Raw genomic sequence first — 23,291 nt, 5'->3', positions numbered from 1 at the left:
CCAGCCTGTCGACCTGCGTGAGAGACTTTTTTCCGTGTGGTTAAAATGTTTTTTTTCCGTGCGAAGGTCTTACCCATCTGCACCTAGATGTCTGAGAGATGGCCCTGCCTGAGAGGTGGCTCCGCCGATGACATTAAGGTGCATCATATCAATATGGCATGGAGTTATTAATGATTCAGGAATGACGGGCTAGTGAGTTTTAAGGCCCGTTAGATTAATCTAAGTTTCATTTGTTGTTGATGCTAAAAACATATACTGGCCTAGAAAATCTGTTTAGCTCCAGTGCAGTTCTAAAGAATTGCTTTCGGGTTCTGAGCGTACCAATTAGTTTGATCCTGCAACCAACAAGAAACTAGGAAAAGATGCAAAGTTAAATCCATAAACGACAGCCGATCAGCTGGATCGCTGATGACATATCATTCAATATTTAGCCGATGTAACGTGTATCAGATCGGCAATGCGAGATAAATTATAGAAATAGTTAGGCCCGCCCGATCGTCTGAAGATATCAATGATATACAATCTATGCTTCGGAATACATTTATAACCAAGTGATTGGGATAGATCGTACAGCACACCGAGGCGGTATAAATCACTTATGTCTAAAAGTACTTTGAAGTGTAGATTATATATATTCATAGCATAGCCGATAGAGCAAACCCTAACATGTCTCGGCTACTACTCCGATACTACTTTATACTGAGATATCGATATAAGGGAAATATACTGAACGAGGATCAATATAACAGGACAACCTAACAGACCAATAGCAGGCTTAATATATTTCAAAGAAACAAGATCCTAATATAAATGGCAGATTTAGCATATCAAGCAAACACAAGAATGACAAGATAACTAAACCAGGTAAGATCAATTGAAACTCTGGTACTATCTCTACTAGCAACCATAAAACAGGCTAGATAGTGCAGTTCAAAACATTACTTAACAGATTGAACCTAACCGATGTAGCATTAAGCATGAAGAGAAACACAAAATCTAAACAAGCCGATGGTGGCCTCATCAAGATGGTGGATATGCTGTGCAGTCTAATTCGGTCGCCAATGTCTAACCTTGTTAGCTGTTTTCGATGATAGAGGCTAGTCGATAAAGTTAAACAATGGGACCGATCTAGATTACACAGCGTTGACGGTCGTTAGTGATCAGTTTCGACTGTCAATATTACCAAAATAGAGGAGAACTAACTTTGCTTGCAATGCATATTCATGTTAGAATAATAATATTCCACTAATATTGGGATTACTAACCTTTTGCAGAGAATAACCATAAAGTGGAGGAGAATCGACATCAAATCAGACGATAAATCAATCGGATAATGTCGAGAATCAGACTTATGTATAAATGGGCTCAGAATTGACACGATGAACTGGGCCAAAATTCACAAGTTTGCGCATGGGAGCAATAGAGGAGGCCACTTGCCGATTTTGGGCCAGGCTGGCCCAGCCCATGGTTCGGCCAAACCCACCACGGCGCCATTCGATCCAGGGTTCTCCTGGACGGCTGGGATTGACTCCCTATGGCGGTTGGAGGGTATTTCCGACCATTCCAACCGCCACAACCGTCATTCTCAAGCTATAAAAGGAGCTCTCATCCTCACTTCACTCACACTCCAAGCAAAGCTCTCTCATATTCTCTCAAGTTTAGTTTAGTGTTCTTAAGCTAGTGGAGTAGGAATAGAATAGAAATTGGAGTCCGGAAGCCTTCGAAAGAGTTCAGGTATGGCTCTAGTAGCTTCCCTTTCCTCTTTTGTAAGTTTTGTACTTTTATTAGAATACTCTTCTTTATATATTTATGGTATTGAAATACTTTCTGAGTATATAAATGCCAACTTTATAGTATGTTTATGTTATACTGATTATACTGCTAGCTTATCTAGGAGATGCATAGGTACGGGTATAATGTTTGCTATTGCAATTACTCTATATCATGACGATGATATTAGAGTAGTATCTGGTAGTTTAGACCTGGTGTCTAGATTACGGGATATCATTATTTGTGGTTATATGCTGCGGATGAGAGGTGGGCTGCTGATGGTGACAGCTCAGTATATATAGTCCTAAGTTAATTTCCTGGGAAGGGTACTCCTCCGTATTTAGCCCCGATTGTATGGTCATGACGGGCTGTCGTAAGAAACTCGACAGTTAGGAGTGGCTTCTCGAAGTACTAGCAGGGCATCGGAAAAAGGGTATTAGCTAGTTAATCATATAGCTAGAATATATGTATACTATATATATATATATATATATATATATATATATATATATATATATATATATATATATATATATATATATATATATATATATATATATATATATATATATATATATATATATATATATATATATATATAAGTATAGGAATATATTCTCTTTCTATTTTCTTTCCACTTAGCTTAGATATTTTAGTATGAGAATGAGTAGCTCCCTGCTTGTGTATCACTCTACCCTTGATTTATCTTAACCCCTGCTTAGACTATGATTAGGGCATCACCAATGTATATGTCAAAGTGATCCATATAAATGAAACCCACATAAATAGTTTATCCTTATAGCAATCTCCACAATATATATAGATACAAGATATCATTAGGAGAAGAGAGAGGAGTAGAGATAGATAATATAATTTATTCCATATGGGTAGTCCATATGCATATGGGTATCTTTTGCTATTTTTTCTATATGGACTAGTTGCACAATGATAATAGGTGGCTGATGGAATATTCTATTGCTTATGGACTACTTTTACACAACATTGTGGATGCCCTTATTACAAGTAACATATAAATTATTAGTCCGGTTCTCTCTGCTATGATCTTTCCACGGGATTAAATAAATACGATACCCTTGGAATACTCTCGGGTGAAATGCTACAATGGTATATCCGTACGCTTGCGGATGAACTCTGTAACCATAACATACCATGAGTATTTCTGCGCCATTGCTGGGAATTATATTTCTAGTAATGTCGTTAAGAAATACCAACACACAGCATATATGATAACTCGGCGATTCACATAAGCAGGATTAGAATGTCATGAATATGCAAACACTAATCCCGAGAATGCAAATCGCCATAACAAGCCTTACCTCTTCGTCGGAGATCGAAACCGATGCAGCCGGAAGTATTATTGAACTGATGTTGTTTGTTTACAATGTCTCGGGCCATATTTATACCCAAAATACATAATATATAATATGTTCTTGCTGGACACAACTCTATCTCTATTACAACTTAAAATACGAACAAGTCCCTTAGGACACATGATACGATTGCCTTTTCTAGACTCAATCCTTGCGTGGCAATGCCTGTGTAGTGCCTTGATCGATCCCAACAATGATTCTAGAACCATATTCCTGGGATCGGCTGCATCAGCTTCTCCTTGTCTGACTCAATGTCAGCCGATGCAGACAACAGTTGATGTCGTTTGTAGCCGATGCGTACTCTGCTTTTGAGAAGCAAACTCTCTCCAAATCCTCTTCGATTCTAACTTCGAATCCGATCTATGATTTGCCAAATTTGGTCGTTAACAGTTGTATCTATCCATTTTTTAACCGTGGATGCACAATAAACTAAGCATATGTTTGGTTAGCTGCATCACCTTTAGCCCGCTTAGTTGCCCAACCGAGTATAGAAGCCGGGTTTTTCCCATGCAAACTTCTTTTCCACAGCCTTGGATTTTCAAATTGTGGAAATGTTTTTGTTGGTTCCAAATTTTATTTCTTGGATGTTAAATTGAAAAATTTCAGGATTACACGCGTGAATCTTTGTTTGCTTGCCCATGTCTCTATCCATGTTCGTATGTCTTATATCTTATATAGGAAAGGGATTTGTGAGAGAATGATTCCCCTCAGGTGCCCAATATTCCTTGGATTTTATTTCTTTTATGCCAGTGCCAACATTCAAAATTTTCAAACTAAAATTGCTAAATTGAAAAGTTTTTTTTTTTGCAACGTCTACTTTTCCCTCTTTCTTGGGCTCAATTCTCCTCCCCTTTCTCTCTTTCCTCTCCAAGGTACGTAGAGAGTGCTTATGAATGAGCAAGTGGGGACATGTAATGCCACTTTGCGATACAAATATATATGAAAATGTTTCTGAAAACTAAACTTAACATGTGAAACTAGTTTTGACTGTGGCATTATGGATTTATTTAGGTGGTTCATAGACACTACTACAGATTCGATTTCTCCATGCGGCCATAATCAATTTTCGCATGCGGGTGGGTGGCTCGCTTGCGCCCAGGTGTCTGCGAAAATTGGATTCTTGCATGCGGGTAGAGCAATCGTGTGCAAAAATAGCATGCGGACGCTTAAGCCATCCGACTACTATAAGGAAAAAATCGCAAAAAAAAACCAAAAATCAAAAACCTACCCCGAAACCCTAACCTTAGAATCCTCCCTTCACCACCATCGCCATCGTCATCATCCTTGTCCTCCTGTCGCCGCCGCTGCCGTCATCGTCGTTGTCTTTGTCCTCCCGTCACCGTCACTGTCGTCGTCGTCTTTGTCCTCCCATCACCGCCGCCGGCGTCGTTGTTGTTGTCCTCGTCCTCTGGTCGCCGCCTACAGTGGATGCGCGCGCGAGGGTGGTGGGATCCATACGGGTGGGATAGGGGGCGTTGGATCCAACCCTACCATTGCCACCACCGATGGATCCATGCGAATCAGGTGGAGCGGTGGCCAGATTCTTGCAGGAGGGAGAGGGGGTGCCGGATCCACCCCTCCTGTCACCACCGCTAGTGGGAGCCCTCTCAGCCACACTCGCCGCCGCCGCTCTCACCCGAACCTGCCGTCGCCTGAGCCTAAGAGCGCCATCCTCGCACGAGCTCGCTGCCACCACCGGAACGCAAGCCTGCCACAGGGGTGCCAAGAAGTGTGGACAGGAAAGAGTGGGGAGAGGAATGGGAGAGTTGAACAGGGAGTGTGAGGAGTGGACAGGGGAGGGGACTATGGGAGAGGGATATTTTCGCATGGCGTTCTTGAACTGTGCATGGGAGATTGATTTTTGCAGGCGGAAGTAGTTATGATCTGCCTGCAACCTAAAGGAGATCTCGTCTAGAAAAAATCAATTATGTAGTAGTCACAAAATGGTTATTGTTGACCCTATTTTAAGGACTAGTCAAGAAAATAGATAGGAAACGAATATGAGTACGACCATTTTTTCGTATGAGATTAGACCTAGTGAATGAGGTGATTCTAGTGAGGCAGCACACCGGTCATGTCCAGTACGTTCTGATCGCTGTGGTCCTATGTGTTTGAATAAAGAGGGTAGAGTGTGGTGTTAATGACAAGTAGAATAAAATGAAGCTTTTCACGGCTATTCATGGATTACAGGTAAGCATGCATCCATTGTAGTGTGCACATAAAACAAATCTATTTGAATAGCCATGATTGCAGTTAAAGGGGCACCGTAACTTGTACTATTTAATTTTGACTAGATTTGGAAATTTTAAACTTGACTTGATTGGGTTGGTGAATCTGTTAAACTATCCTAAGAGACGGGAAAGTTCAATTTGGGTATGAGATATTGATGAAATGGACCATGAAGGTAAACCAAACCAAGTAGAGCTTGGCAAGTTGGACACAACCTTTATGGAATGGTTAAAATGGCTAAATCTTAGACATGTGAAATGATTTTTGAAAATTTGCTTTCTGAAAATAGCCCTAAAGCCTTCATTGAACCTATGAGCACTAATGTATGTTGTAGTGGTATCTTACGAGTACTTTATGTACTCACCGTTGCTTATATATCCCTTTTTAGAGTTGGATAACTACAAATGACGTGTATGAGCACTAACTGAAGAAGGAAGCTAAGGGTGTGCCATAGGAGTAAAGTTCCCATTTGATGTCTATGGACAAAAGCAGGACCACTGCAGCTTAGCTTCCACTATCTTACCTTGTCTCATTTGGTATTTTGTTTTGCACTCAGTTGGATAAGTCTATTTGGGACTTACTCGAGCAATCCCTTGTAATATCTAAGTGTTATAGTACTCTGTGATGATGAATGCGGTATTCTATTTTATGTATGTACCAAACTACTGTTATAAGGATTTGCTATTGGGTACATAATATGTTCCTAGTCTATAGAACCAGAAGTCAACAACATGCAGACTATAGCCGGATATATATGTATCTCTACTACTTTAAAAACAAAGAGGTCCGATCCACTTCCCGCTCTCACCCCATCCCACGTCCCAGAAAAAAAAACATTCATTTCCTGTCCATCCCACGTCCCACGAAAGAAAAACCGTTAAAACCCAAGAGAAAAAAAATATAGGGATAAAAAAAAGTTTATGGGGGATTGAAAAGGAAGACTACTGGAGAAAAAAAAATTAAGCCAAGTTCCGCTTGCTGGGAGAAAAAAAAAATGAACCTTCCCTAAAGAGATCGAAAATACGGTAGACTGAAAACAAAAACAATACGGGTGAAAAAAAAAACCAAAATTAAACCATGTTCCCTCTTCTTCTGTTTGGAACGTATGGACATGTGATTAGTAGACTAGTATGGACAACTAGCTACTGTCCCCTGCACTATTCATGTGGGGATCGGAAGAAAAGTATTGATTGATATTATTGGTCCTAAGCAAGAGCAGGAGAAAATTTTGACAAGCTCGCATTACCTGGTACAATGCTGACAAGCTGCACATTTCCTTGTACAGTGCTGACAACCTAGCTCATGAAGGCTAAGCAAAGCATATATATGTTTCCCCTATATACTCCTGGTTGATAGTAATACTTATCGTTTTGATAAATGTGAGGTCAAATTTTAAAAACTTTTAATTACGAATAATTTCTAAAATATTTATGTTAGAAATATGAAGATCATAAGTATAAATTAGTCTAAAAATACTTTAATAAAATCGTATATTTATTGATATTTTTATATAAATTATAATAGAAAATAATAATCAAAGTTATTTTTTTAAGACAGTGTCCTTTTTTTCAAACAAGTATCATCAATATGGAAAAAATGAGTATATAATTTTATCCCATCTATATCTTTATCTTTATTTATTATAAAAGTTGAAGGTGATTCTATACTTTTTTTTTCGTCCGTCATCCCACGCTCCGATTGATTAGTTTGGTGAGTTCTGTCTATTCCATAGGCACTATTGTTTGTTTTTGAGAGATGAGAAAGCATTCTGCAGCAGCCAATACCACGCTACCATTAAGTGCTTTAATTCCGATAAAAGAATCGATGAAGCATATTGGATGCACTACTAGAAAAAATATTTTCGCAGGCGGACAAAAGTGATTTTTGCAGGTGAAGGGTTGGACCGCTTTTAGCACAACGACGGTGAAAATCAACAATTTTCGCAGTCGGGGCAACAGCCCGCCTGCGAAAATCCATGAAATGAACAAAAAGAATCACAGCGGCGGCTCGCCGACGCCGCCACATGCCTCACCGCCGCCGCCCTCCTCCGGCCGGATCTGGAAGGGGAGGGGAGGGGAGCCGCCGCCCTGCGCGTCGTCGTCGTTGTCGCCGCCGCCGCCCAGCGCCATATTCGCCGCCACCGGCCTCCCCCTCCCTCCTCCGGCTAGATCTAGGAGGGAGGTGGGAGGGGAGCCGCCAACCGTACGCCGTGCCACCCCGCTGCCTTTCACACCACCCCATGCCGTGGCCGCCGTCGCTCCCCCTTCGGCGGCCGGGGAGAGGAGGAGGGGTGAGGGGAGGGGAGAGGAGGCGGCGTGAGGGGAGAGGAGGAGGCATGAGGTGTGGGGAGGGGAGAGGCCGGCCGTGGGTGGAGACTTAGAAAAAATCAACCCCTACCCATGTCTATTTATATTTAAGTCTATTTTCGCAGGTGGTCCGACCATTTCACCCCGATTTATATTTTTGGTGACGGTCATTTGGCTTTAAGAGTCATGTCCGCCTGCGAAAATGAGACCCCTACTATGGGAAAAATGCTTTTTCTAGTAGTGATGTGCCATTGAAACTGAAGTTAAGCCTAAATTTTGGGGACTGCCTGTTTATGACTGAGATTACTACTTATCTACCAAAATTATTTTGGTCCGAATGGGTGCATGCTATGTATGGTGAAAAAAAAAACCATATCAGGGTTGTTTGTACAGTCTTCCTGTTCATTCAATTTATTCGTTAACCCTGTGTTGAGAAATTATCTCATTCTATTGTTTGTCTAGTCCTGACGAATCCTCTTATATCTTCAGTTAAAGCACGCAAAAAATAATTTTTTTCGATACAGAAAGGCATACAGAGGTCGGTATTATAAGTGCCGAAAGTAGTAAAACTAGCACATATAGAATTTTCCCACCTCCGTAGGAGCCATCCCGTCCCCACCCGGCAGCGGTGGTGCCGTCCCTAACGTCGACCCGTTCTATCTGTTAGTGTTGATGTTATGTTCTTGAGTTCTTGGATCCCGATTACTTCTATGAATTAAATGTTCTATTGAATCAGGGTGAAGTAGGGCTGCTCGATGCATTCGCTTGAGCCACTTTTTTAAAAAAATTTTGGGACCTGTCAATACCAAAACCGGCACCTTTGATTTCTTTCATCTATGCTGCCTTCTTCTAGATGTCAGTTGGGAAATCCTACAACTATGTCAGGTTCCTAACCGGCACCTATCTAGATTTCTGTAGTGGTTAATTCAATGAATTTCAGAGAGCCCGTCATGAAAAGATGAACACAGGTGATTTTCATATTATTCATCCTACATGTATATTAATCTTTCCTTTCTGTAAATTCCTCCTTGTTGGATGAAATTAATTTAGCTGACAGTAAAATCCCTGGTATTTGGTATTTTTGGGTTGTATCTCAGGATATGTGACCAATATTAATTAGGATCGGATAGTCAGAGATAGCACACCTCAAATTTGCAATCTATGCATTATTATGTTTTGATAATGTTTGTATGCACTTTCTGTTGTCTTACTAATTTCCATTCAAATGATTAACACTTCAATGATCACAACTATCCAGCTGATGTACTGTTAGACAACATTGATGGAACACACCGGCCCGTGGTTGTCTTTATCCATGGCAACGCACGGACATTTTTACTAGTTATTACGAAAATTGAACATGTTTCCGCTGATACGTTAGTACGCCATCTGTATTTGAGTCAGATTTAAATTAGTTCGTTCACTTTTGGAAATACATAAGGAGTTTATAATAAATCCTTTTAAAAAACTCGTATGGTAACTTGGGACGAAAGTCGAACTCCTAATTGCTTCAGAATTCTCGTCAGCTCGTAAGAAAGCACACTACTATAAAATCCCTCATAGGGACCGGCCTTATAGGTGCCGGTTCATTTCACCTCCACACGATGAAAAAAATATAGAACCGACACCTTTAAGCAATATAGGTGTCGGTTCTAGAGAAAAATCGGTACCAATACTATAGGTATCGGTTTTTTTAATAGAGCCGACACCTATACTTATATTATAGGTGTCGGTTCACCTTGGTGTCGTTTTTTTGGTGCCAGTTTTTTCTCTAGAACTGACACCTATAATATAAGTATAGGTGTCGGCTCTATCAAAAAAAACTGGCATCTATTAAAAAAACGGGGGCATATTGCATCCTCGGCTCCTTGTCCACAATGCCCTTATCCTTATCAATCCTTCCCTTTGCCTTATCCACAGCTTCCGCCTCTTCTTCCTCCTCCTTTGCCCCTCCTCTCCCTTTGCCTCCTCATCTGTTGAGCGGCATGGCAGATGATGGAGGAGTGGCGGCGGCCGACGGAGGACGCGACGGCAAGCTCGGGTGGTGGTGGCCGACGCGGAGGCCGGCGCACGCGTGGCGAGGTGGCAGCGTCGGCCGACGGAGGACACGGTGGCCAGCCCGGGTACGACGCGGAGGCGGCGCACGAGCGGCGATGTGGCGGCGGCGGTGGTGATAGTGGAGACTAGCCCGGGCGAGGTGGCGGTCGGCGGCAGCCGCCGGATCCCGCATCGATGGTGGCGGTGGTGGTGGTGGAGGCTGGCACAGGCGATGTGGCGTCCGATAGGGTGGTGAGTTCTTGAGTTCTTCTCTTTTAATTTTCTCCTCCTCTATGTCTAGCTTGTTGAGTTCTTGATACTTTGTACCATATATGTAGTAGTTTGTTGTTGATTTTTGGATGGTGATGATGTGATCTGGGATAGTAGTGGTGGAGAAGGTGGTGAAGTGGCCGCACACGATGGCCTACAGCGGCGGTGGCGGGAGGCGAGACGCATGGCGGGCGGTGGGGTGGCGGAAGGCAAGGTGGAGACTGGCGGCCTTTCTTTCTTTCTTTTTTGTTTTCCATATGCCTCATAGGTGCTGTCGGTGATATGGGCCCGGGGGTATCAGGTTTAGAGGGAGGAGGCTGCCCCCCGATGCCACGTGGCCCTCCCCCGAGGGGAGTCAGGCCCGAGGTGGGGTGGCGGCCACTCCTTCCCAAAAGGCTAAACGGAGGAGGCTGCCCCCCGATGCCACGTGGCCCTCCCCCGAGGGGAGTCGAGACCAAGGTAGGGCGGCGGCCACTCCTTCCCATAGACTAGATGGAGGATGCTGCCCTCCAATGCCACGTGGCCCTCCCCCGAGGGGGGTCGGGCCCGAGGTAGGGCGGCGGCTACTCCCTGGCCGAGACTAGAGGGAAAAGGCTACCCCAGGCGCCACGTGGCCCTCCCCCGAGGTGGGATCGGGCCCGAGGTCGGGCGCGGCCGCCCCCTCCCGTGACTAGGGGTCGGGTTCCCCCGACCCCCTCTCTAGGTCACCACGTACGGTGGTTAGGTGTCCACCTCTAGGTGCCCACCTACCCGCATTTATGGCGACCCGAGCGGTCGCGCCACGCCGCATTGAATGCGGTGTGCAGTGCACTCAACCGGTCTGTGACCGGTCGAATGACCGATGGGACCCAGGATGTCAGGCGCACCATCGCGTGTGTCAGGCGACGTTTAGCCCGACATGTCCCACCAAATAATGATGGTGAGAGGTTCTCATCCTCTTATCCCAGCCGGAGTCGGTCCTTCCGCTCTGGTCAAAGCAAGACTCCCGTTTCCCAGTGTAATAGGAGCCCAGAAGTCTTCATCCATTAAATGGTGACTGATAGGGGCACCCCCCTTGTCAGGCGGCAAGATTTGACAGGCCCCATCATCAAGACGACGTGCGCTTGGCTTCCCAAGTCAAGAGACAAGACATGCATTTAATGCGAAGATTATAATACTTCTCCACCGGAGCTAGGTTAGGTTGTTGGGCCCATGTGGTAACCCCTTGAGGTATAAAAGGAGGTCCAGGCCTAGTGGTCGAGGGGGGAACTTCCGAGCAAACTCGCGCTTGGGTCTCGCAACCTCAAGCACTGGTGTTCTACACTCAATCAACCAAGCACAGGAGTAGGGTATTACGCTTCCTAGTGGCCCGAACCTGTATAAACCTCTTTTGTCCCATCGTCTTTGGGGGATTGAACCCCCTCAAGATCAAATAGCTTCTCTCACCGAGCCCTCGAATCTCACCCACTGCCCCTGGCCGAACTCACAAAGGGGGGCCTCACGGTTCCCTAGCGGAGGAGTCTACCCTCCGACATCTGGCGCGCCAGGTAGGGGGCGCATTCGTGATTTTTAAGGTTGTTTCGAGCGCCGGCGTGATGAGCGTCGCGGCGCCAATGCGGGAGAAGGCGCAACCTCCTCAGGAGTGTCGCGCCGCCCCAGGCAGGGGGCTAGGCCCCCCACATCCTCATCGAAAAAGGCTAGCGGCCAGGTTTTTGTGTCAAGTCTTCGGAATGTCCGATGGCCTCGAAAGTTCCGGCCCAACCTCACTGAGAAGTACGACGGCAGCGTCAACCCCTTCGAGTCCCTTCAGATCTGCACGACAATCATAGAGGCGGCGGGGGGTGATGACCAGGTCATGGCGAGCTTCTTCCCCATGACCCTCAGGGGCCAAGCGCGGGGTTGGCTCATGAACCTGCTGCCTACCTCGGTCTACTCCTGGGAGGACTCTTGCAGTTGAGCTCCGGGTGCCGTCGAAGCTCAGGACCCTCTGTGTTGGCTCTTCCGTAGCGGCTAGCTTTGGTCCCGCCGGCTGGCTACGGTGCCTAGCCCGGCTCAACTAATCGTCCTTTCAAGCTTCAAGTATTTTCAATTTTTCAATTTACCTGCTTAATACAGCTTGAAGTCTTATATTTATTTTCCCCCCGTTCTTTCTCATGGCCCTGCGACGCTCGCGTGTTGCGCATTTGTTTGCTCCCTCGGTGGTAAGAGCCCAACCTCTCTCCCATCTACATGAACGTTTCCTCGCTAAGTGTGGGGGCTAAGTTTTCTAGCCCTATTCCAGCCTTAAGTTGAGCTCCGGGTGCCGTCAAAACCAGGAGCCCCTGTGCTGGCTCTTCCGTAGCGGCTAGCTTTGGTCCCGCCGGCTGGCTACGGTGCCCGGCCCGGCTCAACTGTAGACGGGGATCGCTGACTCTAGAGTTTTTCGGCTCTCACACTCGTGCAAAAGTACTCGTCCGTGTAGAAGGGAGAGATAATGGAAGGAGGCCACCGAAAGGAAAGAGCAAACAGAATGTGTAGAGTGGGGACACAGGCTCGTGGGAACCTGACCTCGTTTGCTAAGTGGTCACAGGCTTCCCAAAATGGTTCGGAACCCATGGTGGGGGGCCCTCTTCGAGCTAAAGGTTTGAAAGGTCGCGACATGCAAGCAAGGTTTGTGTTTGCTTCATTCATACAAGCAATTCTTTGCTATAAGTGTGGGGGCTACGATTCCTAGCTCTATCCTAGCCCTGCGTCGAGCTCTGGGTACCGTCGACGCCTGGGGCCCCCTGTGCTAGCTCTTCCGTAGCGGCTGGCTTTGGCCTCGCCGGCTGGCTACGACGCTCAGCTTCGCTTGATCGCAGGCGAAGATTGCTGGCTATAGAAAGTTCAGTCCTCACACTCGCGCGAAGATAATCGTTTGCATAGAATTATTATTGCTTATATTTATCTCTCGCCCATCTCTTCCTCGCAGTCCCGCGGTACCCATGTGTCGCACGCTGGCTTGCCTCCCTTGATAACAAAAAGTTTGTATTCGCTTCATCCATTCAAACGATTATTTGCTTAAAGTGCGGGGGCTATGATTCCTAGCTCTATCCTAGCCCTGCGTCGAGCTCTGGGTACCGTCAACGCCCGGGGCCCCCTGTGCTAGCTCTTCCGTAGCGGCTGGCTTTGGCCCCACCGGCTGGCTACGGCGCCCAGCTTAGCTTGATCACAGGTGAAGATTGTTGGCTATGGAAAGTTCAGTACTCACACTCACGCGAAAATAATCGTTTAAATAGATGAAGGAGAACATGAACAGAGGTTAACAAATGGCAAGGGCAAGCGAGGTACGCGGCGTAAGGTCACGGGCCTGAGAGAATCTAACAACATTTGCTGAATATATGCAGAAAATAAGTTCATAGCCTAAAGTACGGGCTAGCGAGTCGCCCTCAGGCTGGGGCGAAAAAGGCGCATGGGTCCTAGTGCTAGCAAAGAAAGAAGAAGAGACCGGGCCCACATATCATCAGACTAGGAGAGTGGCATCAACCCTGACCACCTGGGGAAGGTTTTGGTCAGGGCTAACGCCGAGGCTACTGTCGGTGATATGGGCCCGGGGGTATCAGGTTTAGAGGGAGGAGGCTGCCCCCCGATGCCACGTGGCCCTCCCCCGAGGGGAGTCAGGCCCGAGGTGGGGTGGCGGCCATTCCTTCCTAAAAGGCTAAACGGAGGAGGCTGCCCCCGATGCCACGTGGCCCTCCCCCGAGGGGAGTCGAGCCCGAGGTAGGGCGGCGGCCACTCCTTTCTAGAGACTGGGTAGAGGAGGCTGCCCTCCAATGCTATGTGGCCCTCCCCCGAGGGGGGTCGGGCCCGAGGTAGGGCAGCGGCCACTCCCTGGCCGAGACTAGAGGGAGAAGGCTACCCCAGGCGCCACGTGGCCCTCCCCCGAGGTGGGATCGGGCCCGAGGTCGGGCGGCGGCCGCCCCCTCCGTTGACTAGGGGTTGGGCTCCCCCGACCCCCTCTCTAGGTCACCACGTACGGTGGGTTAGGTGTCCGCCTCCAGGTGTCCACCTACCCGCATTTATGGCAACCCGAGCGGTCGCGCCACGCCACATTTAATGCGGTGTGCAGTACACTCAACCGGTCTGTGACCGGTCGAATGACCGATGAGACCCAGCATGTCAGGCGCACCATCACGTGTGTCAGGCGATATGTTCTCATCCTCTTATCCCAGCCGGAGTCGGTCCTCCCGCTCTGGTCAAAGCAATGCTCCTGTTTCCCGGTGTAATAGGAGCTCTGAAGTCTTCACCCATTAAATGGTGACTGACAGGGGCACCCCCCGTGTCAGGCGGCAAGATTTGACAGGCCCCATCATCAAGACGACGTGCGCTTGGCTTCCCAAGTCAAGAGACAAGACATGTATTTAATTCAAAGATTATAATACTCCTCCACCGGAGCTAGGTTAGGTTTGTTGGGCCCATGTGGTAACCCCTTGAGGTATAAAAGGAGGTCTAGGCCTAGTGGTGGAGGGGGGAACTTCCGAGTGAACTCGCGCTTGGGTCTCGCAACCTCAAGCACTGGTGTTCTACACTCAATCAACCAAGCACAGGAGTAGGGTATTACGCTTCCTAGCGGCCCGAACCTGTATAAACCCCTTTTGTCCCATCGTCTTTGGGGGATTGAACTCCCTTAAGATCACACAGCTTCGTTCACCGAGCCCTCGAATCTCACCCGCTGCCCCCGGCCGAACTCACAAAGGGGGGCCTCACGGTTCCTTGGCGGAGGAGTCCACCCTCCGACAAGTGCGGTTCTAAAATCAGCGCTTATAATTTCGGGAATAGGTGCCGATCAATCGCGTCTATAGCCCCTTCCCAACCGGCACATATGAGATTTTCTATAGTAGTGGCAACGTATAGGATATGATCATCATCCTAATAATATTCCAAATTAGATATCAATACTATCAAAATAAAAATCCATATTCTTTTAGATAAAAAATAATATAACAATAATATGATTAAAATAGTCTTCGCTAGTTGCAACGTAATTCATCTTTTCTATAGTATTATATATAGGTGAGTGAAAACTGAAAACAGCGACGAGGATCTGTGCCGCTCGCTCGCTGTACGTACATGCAGATGCAGCAATCCATGGCGGGAGCAGAAGGAGATCACATGGAGGCGGAGGCCGCCGTGCTCGCGGCACCAGTGGTTGACAGTACAGTACAGTAATACTTACAGTTTTGATAAATGTGAGGTCAAATTTTAAAAACCTTTAACAATAAATAATTTCTAAAATACTTATCTTAGATACATAAAGATTATAAGTATAAATTAGTCTTAAAAATATTTTAATAAAATCAAGTATTTATTGATATTTCTATGTGTATTATAATAGAAAGTAATGACCAAGTTAATTTTTTAAGACCATGAACTCTTCAAAACAACAAGTTTTATCAATCTATCTGGAAGAAAGGAGTATATAATTTTATCTCATCTCTACTATTAGAAAAACTGAAGATATTTTCGCTAATACTTAGATACGTCGTTCGTATTTCAGTCTGTTTTTAAATACGTTCGCTTTTGGAAATACATAAGTAGTTATATAAGAAATCATTTTAAAAAACCGGCGCATGCTAACCTGAGACAAGAGTTGAATTCCTAATTGCTTCAGAATTCTCGTCAAGTCATAAGAAAGCAACATACATATATGCCCATCACCCCAATAAGAGTTCCGAATTAGATAAAATAAATTAATAATAATATGATTAAAATAGCCTTCACTCGTTCCAACGCATGAGCATTTTTTCTAAGTGTATTTTATAGTTGAGTTCGGTTGTTCACTTTCCCAACTCAACTCTCTCGTTTTTCGCGCGTACGCTTAACAAACTATTAAATGATGTGTCTTCTGTAAAAATTTTATATATAAAAATTGCTTTAGAATATCATTAAAAAAAACTAATACTAAATTGATTGTGTAGTAAGAGTTGCTCCGTTTTACGCGCGCGAATGGTTAGTTCTCAACCCGGGAACCGAACACAGCCTATATATAGGAGGTTGAAAAGTGGAATTTAAAAAACGAGCTAGAACACTCGCGACGAGGACCTGTGCCGCTCGCTCGTTCGCTCTGTGACTGTACGTACATTACAGAAGCAGAAATCCATGGCAGCAGCAGAAGGATATCAGATGGAGGCCGCCGTGCTCGCGGCGCCCGTGGTGAAGGACCGGGAGGTGCTCCGCCTCCGGCGAGACGCGGCCGGCCGTCGAGACGTTACCGGACTCGTGCGGACCATCGTCGCCGCGGCACCGCCGCCCGACAGTACGACCCGCACCGCGGCGGCGGGCGCGTTCAACGTGATCGACCTCGGCGAGGTGGCGCGGCTGTTCGCGGCGTGGTGGCGCGGGCTCCGCGGCGTGCGTCCCTACTACGCCGTCAAGTGCAACCCCAACCCGGCGCTGCTCGGCGCGCTCGCGGGGCTCGGCGCCGGCTTCGACTGCGCCAGCCGCGCCGAGATGGAGGCCGTGCTGGCGCTCGGCGTCGCGGCCGACCGCGTCGTCTACGCGAACCCGTGCAAGCTGGAGCCCCACCTGGAGTACGCGGCCGGCGTCGGCGTCGACCTCACCACCTTCGACTCCGAGGAGGAGGTCGGCAAGATCAAGCGCTGCCACCCGGGGTGCCGGCTGCTGCTACGGATCAAGGCCCCCGACGGCGACGATGGCGGCGGCGCCATGCTAAACTTGGGAACCAAGTACGGCGCGCACCGGGACGAGGTGGTGCCGCTCCTCGCCGCCGCGCGGCGAGCCGGGATGGCCGTCGTCGGCGTCTCGTTCCACGTCGGGAGCGCCGTGTCCCGCGTCGGCATCTACGCCGCCGCCATCGAGGCGGCCCGCGTTCGACGCCGCCGCCGCGCTCGGCATGCCGCGCATGCACGTGCTAGACATCGGCGGGGGATTCAAGGCCGGCGGCGGCGGCGGCGAATCCACGTTCCAGGAGGCAAGCGCCGTGATCAGCGCGGCCCTCGCGAGGCACTTCGGTGGCGACGACATGCCCAGCGGCGTCGAGGTGATAGCCGAGCCGGGGCGCTACTTCGCCGAGACGGCGTTCGCGCTCGCCGCCCGCATCTTCGGGAAGCGCACGCGCGGCGAGGTGCGCGAGTACTGGATCGACGACGGCATGTTCGGCACCCTGTGCTGCGTGCACTTCGAGAACTACGTGCCGCGCCCGGCGCCGGTGACCGCCACCGCCGACGACGGCGACGAGCAGGCGGCGACCATGGGCGGCGAGATGATGATCACGTCGACGAACACGTCGACGAAGACGCACCCGTCGACGGTGTTCGGCCCCACGCTGGACTCGTTCGACGAGGTGGTGAGGGGTTATCAGCTGCCGGAGCTGTGCACCGGGGACTGGCTGGTGTTCGACGACGTCGGCGCGTACACCACCGTGTGCAGCTCAGACTTCAACGGGTTCTCCACGTCCAACATGAAGACCTACCTCGCCTACTCCTGCTAGATCACTGGGAAAGTGCCACCTAAATATCGAATATATTGTTTCGTACATACCACCCAGGGTCGGAAATTTCGGTGACCCCCGATATAATATTAATTCGGCCGAAATTTTTGAATTTTTCAATTCTTTCATGAATTTGGATAATGTTTGTTTAAATTCAACTAAATTTTGGATTTCGGTAAATGATAGAAAACCCTAAACCGATAGAGTGAACCCCGATAGAATACCACCTTAATACTCAATAAAAATTTAGTTCAAAACAATAAGATACTCCCTCCGTCCCAAAATATAAGCATCATAGCTAAAAGTGGCTATATTTTGGAATGGATATAGTAGATTAATACGAAATACTACCTCCATTCCAAAATATAGCAATTTTTAGCTATGAATCTAGACACATGGGTGTCCAGATTCATAGCTAGAAATGCTTATATTTTGGGACGAAGGGAGTATATCACTACATAAACATGCAAGTTAAAAAATTTAAAGTTTACAAGTTATAATAAAAATTAAAAAATATAGCTACGAATATACGATAACTATTTTCAATTTATTTTATTCTTCTTCTTTTTTAACTTGTAGAAGTTGAATTTGTTCATGTATATGTTTGTGAAGTGATATATTCGATATTAATCAATGATGTCAAATATCGTTTACATTTTTTATAACCATTTAGATTGAGAGAGACTAGAGGACGGGATACCGTTAGAACGGGATACTTAAAGTGACTCATCCCCTTTCTTTTCTCTGTATAGCTGAGCTTCCACGTCTTTTCTCCTTGTCTTGCTAGCCAGATCAACAGAATGAAAGGGAGGAAGCACGTTGAGGAGGGGAAGGAATGAGAGGACATATGGCAGCAAGAGGTTCATTGGCCGGGCACGATGATGATGGCATGCGCTCCCTCCTCACACCTGGTACCTATGGGTGTTCTGGCTGATATCTGGTACCTTAGATACCGGCTGGTATCTAGGTATCAGACCTTGGTACCTGGGTACCAGGCCTGATACTTGTGGGTATCAGCCATGATACCTCCCTCCTCACATCTGGTACCTATGAGTGTTCTGTCTGGTACCTGGTACCTTGGGTACCGGCTAGTACCTAGGTATCAGACCTTGGTACCTGGGTACCAGGCCTGATACTTGTGGGTATCAGCCATAATACCTCCCTCCTCATATCTGGTACCTATGAGTGTTCTGGCTGGTACCTGGTACCTTGGGTATCGGCTGGTACCTAGGTATCAGACCTTGGTACCTTGGTACCAGGCCTGATACTTGTGGGTATCAGCCATGATTCCCTAAGGTACCAGGCATGATACTTAGTATCAGCCGTGATACCTCCTGATATCAGTTAAGAATGATTTACTTCCATATCGGCCACCTCGTCTCCAATGTCGTTGTCGCTCCCTTCTCCCTCTTCACAACCTTGGCTCCCTTCTCCTCCTCCTCCTCCTCCGCCACCACCCCCATAACCGGACGCTTCTCCAGGGCGCCCACGAGACCACCACAACCGGCCACCTCCGCCTCCCCCCCCCTTCGCCGGGAGAGACCCTCATGACCTAGGGCCATTGGCGGCGACGCCGGTAAGGAGAAGGAGTAGAGGCGGCGCGTGCAGCGGTGGGCCCATGCGGAGTAGGAGGCGGAGCCGCTGGGGCCCTACCCCGACCCCGACGAGGAGTAGGGAGGGAGGTGGAAGATGGAAAGAAAGAATCAGAGAGAAAGGAGGAGGAGGAACGGATCTGGTGGAGAAGAAACGGATCTGGGGTTTGGGATTATTCGTTACAAGTATTCCGTCCCCACGGGATTCCGTCCACTAGTTTTTCTCATTTAGATTACATGTAAGCAATGAAGGGATATCGTCTCGAGGGATGAAAATCTATATTCCTATATCACTACCACTGCGCTGATCGATCTGCCCTAAGGGTCTCTTTGAAACATATTTTTATGTGGATTGTTGAGGCAGAATGTTTACTTGATTAGCACAGTAAATTAATATTTTGAGAAATAAACTTCACTGATACTTCCGTTTTGAACAAGTGGTCTCAATGGTGCGCTTGAAGATTTTTTTTTTTTTTAGAAATCGTATTTTTAGAAGCGTGGAGCGAATAATCGGTGACAAAAATCTTGAAAACGGCATAAAAGAACAGCGGCTTAGGGTCCAATCTCGACGTATAAAATTATTTTTATATACGTAATCAGCCACACAGGCGGCTGATCGCGCGTTAGCATCTGCGTACATGAACATTGATAAGGCTCTTAACATGAACATTGATAAGATCATGACATAGATTAATTAGGTTTTGGACATGAACAAAGTTCAACGTAACATATATAGTTCATTCAGGACAGAGAAAATATTCCATTCACAGAAAAAATTACAGGTTTGGCAGTAATTAACGACCAAAGAGAAAGAAGAGGGACTTTTTCTTACAGAGATTGGGATTACCAGCACAAAGAACTTGTCTTCTTTCCTGGGCAACTTGTCAAACCTTGCTCTTAATTCAGACCAAGAGGAACATATTTCTGAAGAAGTAAAGAAGATAATTTTCGTTCTACCATCAGAAAAGGCTCCATGGGCAGATGGATGTGTGGGAGCATTTTACAAAAGAAAAAAACTTGGGATTGTCCATTACAAAAATCAGCAATAATAAAATAGGGTAGCGCACGAGACCTAAAAGTGGATGGATGTGGAAGACAATGATTTAAACAAGTTCAGACACTCTCGATGATAGGTAAATACCCTACTTATGTTTGAAGATTATTTCCGCTAGGTGTATATTGAGCCGACGATTTGATTATAACTATACCCTTGGAGGGCTCCCTGCCTACGTTATATAGGTTTGGGGGAAGGTTATAAAGAGGAAAACCTATCCGAATAAGGCATCAGTTTTCTAATCTATTACATGGTAGTACACAGTCAGGACTCTAGGTCCTGCCATAGAACATAAGGCAACATTGCGATCAAGTTCTCCTCTATTACATAATACATGGATCTGGCCCACCTCTTATCTCTAGTCCAATATGGAGGCTGTGCAGGTACCCGATACCCATATTCTCCACAGGGATATATAATCAAAGAGGATCCAATGGTTCCGCCCATCCCAAAACTTCTCCTACTTGCACACCTAAACTCAGACCACATTTTATCTCCTACAAAGAAAAGGGGATGCTTCCCAAGAAGATAATTTTCGCCTCATAAACCTTATGCATAGCTTCGCTAAGATAATCACTAAGATTTTTGCTAATAGGATGAAATGGTTATAAAAAAAATGTGCGATGTGCCAGAGGGCCATTCATGATAACATCTTTTTTTTTTCTCAGGATATGATCAAAAGCCTGCACATAAGGAAGGAAATCAAGGAACCTCGCCTATTCATTAAACTTGATATAAGGCTTTTGGTAGTGTGAAGTGTCATATGGCCATACATGTTGGGAGTCTTCCAAAATTTCGGTACCGGTCTCAGGTGGAGGAATTGGACTACAAACCTTTTCCGGACCTCATCCTCCAAGGTCTTGTTGAATGGCTCCTGGATAATAGTTTCTTTTCATGCGAGGGGTGTGCCCCAAGGAGACCCGCTCTCACCGTTGCCTTTTATGTTACAAATGGAACCACTGTAGAAGCTGATTGAAGAAGCTGAGAGTATGTCCATTCTTTCACCCGTCAGTCAAAACATGGGAAGTTATCGTTTCTCTGTTTACGCAGACGATGTAGCTATCTTTGTCATGTCTCGCAAGACAGAACTGGATGCTCTCGTCACAATTATTGGCTTGTTTGCTAAGGGCATTCACAACACAAGGACGTGTCATTCAGCCTCACGCCAAAGATGCAAATATTCGACGACACGTCGGCCAGCCGCGGAGCCAACCGAAGCGCGCGGAGCCAAAATTGGTCACACGGGCTTCGCTTCAATCGAGGTGTGCGGCACGGGGAGAAAGGCGGGGCGCGGCGTTGTGGAGGTCGTCGCCTCGTCGCTCCGTGGCTTCACGCGCCGCCAGCGTTCTCCTCTTGGTCGCCGATGAGAGGAAGATGGCGGTGCCGGATGAAGAGGAGGCTGCAGCGAGAAGGAAGATGGCGGCGGTGGCGGCGGCACCTTGCTGTTGGCGCCTGAGGAAGAGAAGGCCAGATCCGCCGTTGAGCTCCCGCGCGTCGTCCCCCGCCGCCCGGCGCCGTCCCAGCTCGAGCGGAGGAGCTCGGGCCGCCGCTTGACTGCCCCGCCGCCCGGCGCCGTCCCAGATCGACCGCCACGACTCGTCCGCCCCCGAGCTCCTCCGCCACCGAGTCCTCTGCCGTCGAGCCCTCCGCCGCCGCGACTTGTCCGCCCCTGAGCTCCTCCACCGTCGAGCTCCTCCGCCACCGAGTCCTCCGCCGTCGAGCCCTCCGCCGCCGCAACTCGTCCGCCACCGAGCCCTCCGCCACTTCCGTGCGCCGGCGCTCGCCGTTTTTTCGGGGGGAGGGGAGGGGGGAGAGGAGGGTGGTGCGCCGGCGAGCGCCAAGCCCTTTCGCGCCTCCGGTCGGCGCCGTCGCCGCTTGGCTGCTCGGCCACGGATGGCGATGCGCTCGGTGCTCTACGGTGGGGAAAGAAGGCAGGAGAGTGAGGGGAGAGAAAAAAATGGTAAAAGCTGGTTGATGGGACCCACAAGAAGTTGTAACTTGTATTGTTGCATTGTGAGAGATGTGGCTAACCATTGTTCCAGACTAGCTGGCTCACGAGGCTCACCAAAAACCAGTGGCGCACTATAAATGCCCTAATGCAATAGGGCTGCGCATATACTTAGAAAAAAAAAGGGGGAGATTTTTTCCAATCTCCTGTCGTAACATAGACCTCTAGGAGGAGCTACTCTGCTGCTACCGCATTTCCCATGAAACCTGGCAAGCTTTCATTGCTCTTACCTAATGGTTTTGCCCATTCAAAAATGGTTAATCAAGAGAATTAATCGAATATAAGGAGTGGCTGTAGTGGCGGCGACGGGGTGGTGGCGCCCCAGAGCAAGGTAGAGAGGCGGTAGGGTGGACGGCGTATTTGCGAGGCGGCTGCGCTGTCCCCCGGCGCCGGGGTGACCACCCGGCCAGTCCCCCGGCGAGGGGCTCTCAGAGAGGTCTGGAGGTGGTGGTTCGCCTTCCTTGTCGTCCGCCGGCTAACCTTCCCTATCTGTGGAGCTCCTCCCTGTTGAATAGTCACACATTGGTTGTGGAAGGGAAAAGGACCTAAGATATAAGTAGGAGAGCCCCTCACCTCAATGGATAGCTTTTGGGGTGAGAAAGGCCCTTTACGATTCTAAACTCCCCTCCTCTGTGGGGAGTTCCATAGGTAGCGGAAGCGCGGCTTGTTGGCAGGGGATGGCTTGGGCCAACCAAGCGGGGCCGTTCATCTCAAGCTCTCCTTGGCTGGATTCGGTGAGGAGGTTGGTGGATGGCGGAGGGGTGCCGGTCTGGTGTGGCGAAGGCCTTGCGCTACCAATGCTGGTTGGTGGTATTGGGATTTGGGGCGACGAATCATGGCAGTAGGGGTGAAGATGGTCCTAGGCGAAAGCCTAGCCCAGTGGGTTCACTGGACCGACAGCGGCCATGCCTTCGGGCGTGGTAACCTTCCTAGGGACACTATCGAGGTGCCCCTCCACCCCTTGGCAAGAATCTCTAGGTGAAAACTTTGTTCAGTTCTCTGGAAGGGCGGCGACGGCGCCCTAGGGCGTCTTTAGAGTTTCTGTCCTATGGTTTTGTTGTAAGCCTAGCAGCATTCGGTCTCGCTTAGCGGCGGCTATTTCGGTGCTTGGGTTCTTTCTCTGTAGATTGTGTTCATGCGGTTGGCATGTGGTTTCGGGGTGTGCGCTTTTGGTGCACATTCTTCCT

The 23,291-nt window shown here is 48.0% G+C and overlaps 1 pseudogene; it reads left to right on the top strand.

Annotated features, from left to right (window-relative positions):
- The first annotated feature begins 16,017 nt into the window (after positions 1-16,017).
- LOC4329369 (ornithine decarboxylase-like) lies at positions 16,018-17,591 on the top strand (annotated as a pseudogene).
- Positions 17,592-23,291: the final 5,700 nt, after the last annotated feature.

The sequence above is a fragment of the Oryza sativa genome, chromosome 2, assembly GCF_034140825.1.
Source record: "Oryza sativa Japonica Group chromosome 2, ASM3414082v1".
Lineage (NCBI taxonomy): Eukaryota > Viridiplantae > Streptophyta > Magnoliopsida > Poales > Poaceae > Oryza > Oryza sativa.
The sequence above is the reverse complement of the archived record's forward strand: the minus strand, read 5'-3'. Positions and strand labels throughout refer to the sequence as shown.